This window comes from Echiichthys vipera (genome assembly GCF_963691815.1).
Source record: "Echiichthys vipera genome assembly, chromosome: 14".
Lineage (NCBI taxonomy): Eukaryota > Metazoa > Chordata > Actinopteri > Perciformes > Trachinidae > Echiichthys > Echiichthys vipera.
In genome coordinates, this window is record NC_139839.1 from 6,149,410 (window position 1) to 6,157,116 (window position 7,707).

Below are 7,707 nucleotides of genomic sequence, written 5' to 3' on the forward strand. Positions count from 1 at the left end.
GTCGAATGCAAAAGATGAGGGTTTTATCATTATTCAGAAATATGGTACAAACAATTCTTCTTGAATTTGGATTGAACGGATTTGTTCTGGGGTTTCTTTTGGCCAAAAAGTCCCTCTGATGTGGAACAACTGGCGACTATTAAAAGACTCAAATCCTAGGAAAAAGTTCCGCATTTGCGGCGAAGGGATGCATCGTTATCTGGAGAACTGTGGTGACATTGATTGGTTTTGGGGGGAGAAATCCATGAGAAGTAAACAACAGAGGCTTGTTTGTCAGACACTGTAGATGGAAACGTATATCTCTTCTGGGGGAGCGTCAGGTTTTTAATGTTAGCAATAAAGCTAGTGGAAGCAGCTCCAGACAGAACAGTTCTGCACAGGCAGTCTGTTATTTGTTCCCTAAAATACATTCTGACTCGACTCTGTCGTCTATGGAGGATGCATGGACACTGAGTCATGTAAACGGCACTTTAATGCCCTGTTGAGCTTGTTCCCATGCTGCAGAGTATCAGGAGAGAATAACAAAGCAGGTAACCAAAGGCAATACAAATCCTAAAACATCTGACAGACTTTTCTAAAGTTTTCCTCTGAATTCTTCATCTGGGAAATCGGCACGGTGGTGTGGTGGTTAGCACTGATGCCTCACAGCAAGAGGGTTGTCGATTCGAGTCCTCTGGGGCCCTTCTGTGCCGCAGCGTTGTAGTACAGATGAAAATGAGCGCGTGTGAGGTTAGAAAGTGTTGTTTTGATAGGAAATAGTGGTGTATATGTCTACTGAAGAAACCTCTAGTATGTGCATGCTTACACTTAACAAATGTAGCTTAAAGTAGCTTAATCAAATGTATAGAAGACTGTGATCAACAACAACCAAAACACAGAAACGGAAAGTTACCTCTCCAGTAGGTCTTTTTGATTAATTCACCAAAGTAACAATGAGTCTACAGAGTTTACAGTCGTGCACGCATGATCATAGTGACAGTGCTAGGCAAGGTGCCTTATATAGCACATTTCAGCAACAGGGTAATTCAAAGTGCTTTACATAAAACATTAAAAGCAAATTAATATAACTCAAAACATCCAAAGGGAATAGAAAGTATATAATACTAAAGTAATAGTGTGGTGTAAGAAATGAATTACTGTAAGCAGATATACGTAATGTTGCCATGTTAACCATGAAACCAATAACATTTTCTAGATAGCACTGAAGTCGGCCTACAGCTGATGGAAATGTCATTTATTTAATTATTATGTATTTGGTATGAACAATAGTGGAAGTAGACATTCGCATGCACTGAGAAAGGGCCCTGTGGAGTTTTCTCAGTGTAACTCACTGGAACAGATCTAACAGCTGTGGTGAAAGCATTTCCTTCCTCATTAGCACTTGCAGAACCGATTTTCCTCAAAGTTTGAAAGCAGAATTGTTTACATCCAGCCAGCAGTCTTCTCCTTTCCTGACCTTGTGTATACGTGTGGTTCAGGGCGCTACTTTGATCTCACCTAAGACCGTGCAGACCATTGGTATCAAACTGATCCAGTAAAGGGCCGTGTGGCTGCAGGTTTTCATTCCAACCAATCAAAAACACACCTGGTCCAACAAGTTAACTGTGTGAAGACGATTCAGGTGAATGAGTAAGTCGAGTCAGGTGTGTTCTTGCTTGGTTAGAATGAAAACCTGCAGCCACACGGCCCTTTACTGGATCAGTTTGACACCCATGGTCTAAAAGGCACTTCCTTGTAGTCCATTGGAAGGTGATGATGATTATTATTATTTGCACGGGAAGGCTTGAGGAGACAGCTCCTAGGGGCAGAGGAGATGTGGTGAGCTCACCTGATGGCAAACGTCACAAGCATGCGTCAGTAGTGTGAAATCACTCTCACTGCCAGTGGGGGGGAAAGTTCTGCACTGCAGGTTTAAGTTAATGGATCAGTTCAATATTCTGTAAGTTTAACATTATGGTCAGTGGTTTCTCTATACTGCCAGCTGTATAATGCTGGTGGGGAATTCCCCTGTTGAGTTAACTAATTTGTGCCAAAAATGCAATTTATCTGGATCAGTTTGATACCAATGGTGTAGAGTCCTCAAGTCCTCCATCCTTATATACAGTCTATAGCATGGGTGTCAAAGTGATCCAGTAAAGGGCCGTGTGGCTGCAGGTTTTCATTCCAACCAATCAAAAACACACCTGGTCCAACAAATCAACTGTGTGAAGACAGTTGCCACACGGCCCTTTACTGGATCAGTTTGATACCAATGGTGTAGACGAATGAGATCAAATGTACGCGTTGTCAGAGAACCATGAATGTTTGTACTAAATGTCATGGCGATCCATCCAGTCATGCTGCCACTAGAGGAGAGGGGATTAGGATTGATACTCTGGGGATCATGAATGTCTGTGAAAATGGTATCAAAGTTGACTAATCAGTCAAATCTACACCTCCCTGCTTGTGTCATATGAACCTTGAGCTTATTAACTTATTGCCTTTGTTGATTATCTGCTGCGCAAAGTTAACAGCAAAACAATAGTTTGACCTACATCGGCTGTGTTGACCTTGTCCTCCCTCGTCAATCATTTACTGCCTCGTTTCACTCAACAACTCCGAATTCCTGTGTGAGTGAGAACCTATGGCGCGTTCAGGAGGAAAATGGATCAGCAGAGGTATTTGGAAAGCAAGGGCAGACGAGTGTGGTGTGATTGCTCAGTGTTTCGCACCAGCTGCTGTTTCAGACTCCTCCGGTAGAAATGGATTTTTTTACTAAAACTCAATTCCCTACAACAGATGTTCCCCATTCCTGTCTGGCACAGGTAAATATGCTGTATAATTGTTTGCAGGTAATTTTAAAATATCTCAAAATAAACACAATCTAGGAACTACATTTTAAAAGCTCAAACTGAAATAACAGCCCAAGACTGATAAAGACCATCTACCACTGAAAGCTTTCCCATGTCTGACAGTATTCATTCATCCATCTTCGACTGCTTGTCCCTGTTGGGCTGGCAGGGGGGGCTGGAGCCAATCCCAGCTGACATCGGGCGTGAGGCAGGGTACAACCTGGACAGGACGCCAGTTTATCGCAGGACACATATGACAGTGTATAATCTCTATAGACACACAGATATCTGCCTTTGAATGTGGAAACAAAGCAACGGGGCAAGATTTTGGTATCGGAAGCATTGGTTACCCTTTGTAGTCTGTTTGCACCAGTCTCGTTCGAGCGGGCTTTGGTTGTATGCAGGTAAACAGTCCGTGTGGAGAGCAAATGCGGCGGAATATAATCTCAGAACGTACTTGCTATCACCTGACGCGATTTAGCTTTTCCTTAGCATTTTTAAAAGTATATTCATCTACATTCATATGAAATTGTTGTCTCCCAACTCCGCCCCTGCGTCTCAAGTTGCCAATTGGACTGTAAACATTGACCGTTGTACGAAAGACACCAGAACCGTAGAAATACTGGCCATTGCCCCCCCCCCCCCTCATCATTGGACTGATGGTGGATGGGTTCTGAAATTCGATGTGTTAGGACGGTCCTAAAATGTCCTAAAATAGCCATCGTAACAACTTTTCTACATCTTTCCTCTGGTGCTACCCTGAGGACAAACTTTACACACTGCAGTGGGCAGAACATAAAAAATATGAAGGAACGGCAGGTCTTTCATCAGCGAAGCGCCTCACTTCATAAAGTACAGTTACCACTCTATAGCATCATAATGTAAGATTAATATTACCGTTGAATGAACACCTTGTACCTCCACAATGAGCGTCATTATTCCCTCAACCTGCAGAGGAGCATGTGACCCTTTAAAAGTCAACTCCTGAAACATTTGTTGTATACTTTTTATTCTGATTGGACGTCCCACAGCTTTACGAGATGAAGAGCTTACATCACCAAGCGGGGAGGTTTATTTTGGACTGAATCCTGCTGCCGTGTGTTCATGATATAGACATGGCCTGCGGAGCTGACAGCATGTGAAAGCACTGTAACTGTGCCAGAGTGACGTCTCAGCAAAAACAGCTTCCTGTTAGACCAGTTGTGGAACTTTGCCCAACAAAAACAAGGTCATGCAGCATAAAGAGGCCCATATTACTTTATCTGTGTTTGCATAGGCATGCTCAGTCGGCAGAGGCGGAGGGAAAGACTTGTTTTCCCATTTCTGTGCTTGTTATCAAGTTGTTTGTAAAGGGATCATCTAATAGTCTTGACGTGTTCATCCGTGTTGTTTTTAGCGAGGTGAGACGAGAGATCTTAATCTCAAGAGATTACAGGAGTAAGTAACGGTAAATTATTTAAAAAAATTAATTAAAATCTTTGAATAAGTTAATGCACTTTCAGGCGTACCACCTCATTACAGAGAAACATCTTAAACTACTGTAACACACAGTCATTACCACCATGTCGACTGATGCCAATGAACGGATATTACTGATTGGACACAGCACAGGGAAGTTTTATGTGTGGGACATAAATTAATTTAAGCAAGCAAAAGGCCGTTTGAGATTAGAAATAGTCGGCGCGTGTCATTGTCCACATCTCCTCTGTTGCGCTCCTAGAAATCTAACATCACAGGGCATGCGAGTGTTGAGTGCGACCCCACTTCTGAAATCTTTATTACCACGGGGGGCTGGAGTATCAGGCTATGGTCAAAAACAGGCTCCCATGTGGGCCTCTTTGGAAAAGGAAAATGGAGTGCTTTGCAACTCGTACTTGAGAAGACTGCTGACCAGGAGGAGGCAGGAATACCACCCCCACCGGAGATGAGCAACTTTAAAACGCCATACCCCGAGTATCTAAGGGTACCATCACCTAAAGAACCGATAAAAAGACTTTGAAGACCTCTACAAAAGTATCAGAGAGGTAACCAAACCTGAGAGGCCATTACTAGATGGAGATAAACTCATGGGCAAAGTAAAAAGAGCGCTGAATTTTAAACCACCACTGAGAGCCGAGGCCAAAATGGAATATGAGTTTGATCAAAATTACATCTGCTCTAAAGATCAGTCTTCTAGAGAGGTCCACAAGTGGTCTGCAAACACATCAGCACCATGTCCACCAAACACTACACCGGCCACAGACTGCACTAAAGCCAGAAACCAACCACCGCACAGGCAGCAATCTGCTGGTGGAGACATATATTTCCCACCCATCTCAGAGACAGTGCAGCTCTCACACAGTCAAAGTCAATTGGAGCCACTGCCCTTGCAAATTTTCCTTGAAAGAGTTCAGATCCACTGCCAGCCACACAGGCCTCCCCTCATCAGAGGTGGCACTGACCTCAAACAAAGCTCCAAATATGGACGTGTGCTCAAAATTCACACCACAGGAAGCACTAATGCCACGAATTGATCGACACACATGCAGCAGCCTACTGGTGCAGTCAAACAGGGGACTAAAGACACTTCAAAGGACATACATTTGGGGCGGTCCCTGTGGCGGCGCCCCCTGCAGTCATGGATCATGATTCGTCTCGGTGTGCGCGGCCCCCAAAGGTAGCCTCTTCCTCACCTCAGATCTCAGGGCCCAGCCATGTCCATCCTCAGCGCAAGATAGTGTATTTCCACAAAGCAATGTCAGTCAAAAAAGCAACTGGACTGGTTGTTTGTCTAGGAAGACGTTTCACCTCTCATCCAAGAGGCTTCATCAGTTCATATACGCTAACTGATCAGGCTGGGACTGGTGTATGTGTGTGTAGGTGTGTGTAGGTGTGTGTATGTTTGTGTATGGGTGTAGATGTCTGTGCGTATGGCTATGTATGTGCATGAGTGAGTGTGTATGTCTTTGTGTATCTCTGTACGTATATTTGTGGGGGTGGGAGTTTGGGCTTTCATGGTGTTTCTTTGTTGTTGATGTTTTGTTCTGCTTTTATTTTCTCTGAGCCACTTTGTGCTACTGAAAGTATGAAAAGTACATCGTTAATAAAGTGGATTTGATTGCTAGACAACAGCGGGGGTCCTTGTCATTCAAAGGATAAAAAATTGTCAAAACCCGGTGCCTACAATACCCACAATGCAACGCAACCACCAACAGGTCTGTCGGATTTAGTTGTGCTCAAATGTAGCCCTGAGCCTCTGGTCTCAAGCAGGTCTGGAAAGATCATTCCAGCGCTAAAAACCCAGATTTATTTTAATTTTCAAACTTGTAGTCTCCAGCCCCAACCAACTCATTTGAGGACATGTATCAGGCTTCATACTGCTCCCTCTGGAGACTCTATACAACTCTTTTTACAGACAGAAGCGCTTTGATGTGTCAAATCGTTTGAAAAAAAGTTCACGTTTACGACTGAATAACTCAAATTGACACTTGCTTGTTTAATAATGTTTTAAAAGAGAATAACAAAACAGAGAAACATGCATAAATTCATACCTAACAGTGCCATTTACATAACACCTAAAATAAGAATGACGAGCAGTCATCGCTTATTAAAAAACAAACAGTGTACATACAACAATCAAGCACCAAACGCTTGGTTACTGTGAAAACATTTCTGCAGAAATACAGTACATCAAAAGGAATAAAACTGTCACAGTCATTTATAAATTGTGCGTCATGAACAAACATGGTTGTATCCATACAGCAATTCAGTTCCAGCTTGTACAGGCTGTCCTCATTGGCTGTTCGTATATATATATATATATATAATTTCGAAAAGCATTGCAGTGTAGTTTGTGTGTATTCCACGTATTTATTACTGTAGAAATCACATATGGAGCAAAGAAGGAACTCAAGTGTTGTAGTATGAGAACGCTAACTCTGTGTAGGGAGGAGGGTTGGGGGGTTGGGGTGTAGATGGGTCCCAAAACACAGGACTTTCACCTGGAGGGGGCGGTGTTTGTGTGGCGGCTGTGTTTGTGTCCCCACTAAACCAAACTAGACACTTTTTCTTATCCTTACCAAGTCGTTTCGATGCCTAATCCTTACCATCACCTCTTATTGCAAAACTCAAACCAGTCACGTAACGTTCTTGTGCGTAAACCTAACCATCACCCTTCGTTTCCTACGTAACCATCGTGGTCACCTGTGCAGTGTTAAATAAAATGTCACACAGGAATTTGTCATATATCATACCAATCTGTTTCGTGGCATTAAATAGAACATCATATTTTTGTGAATTACTTTTTGTAACATATACAAACCTGTTGATGAGAATACGTTGACAAGTAGCATTAAAGTTGAATACTTCTGCATTTCATCGGAGCAGCGGGGGCGGTGTTGCAGTCGCTCTACCGCACTGTTGTGACGAAAAGAGAGCTGAGCCGGAAGGCAAAGCTCTCGATCTACCGGTCAATCTTCGTTCCTACCCTCACCTGTGGTCATGAAAGCTGGGTCATGACCCAAAGAACCAGGTCGCGGGTACAAGCGGCCGAAATGGGTTTTCTCAGGAGGGGGGCTGGAGTCTTCCTTAGAGAGAGGGTGAGAAGTTCAGCCATGCGTGAGGAACTCGGAGTAGAGCCGCTGCTCCTTTGCATTGAAAGGAGCCGGTTGAGGTGGTTCGGTTTAGTAAGGATGCCCCCTGGGCGCCTCCCTAGGGAGGTGTTCCAGGCACGCCCAGCTGGGAGGAGGCCTCGGGGAAGACCCAGGAGCAGGTGGAGATTAGGTCTCCACACTGGCCTGGGAACGCCTCAGGATCCCCCAGTTAGAGCTGGTTAATGTGGCCCAGGAAAGGGAAGTTTGGGGTCCCCTGCTAAAGCTGCTTCCCCCGCGACCCGACC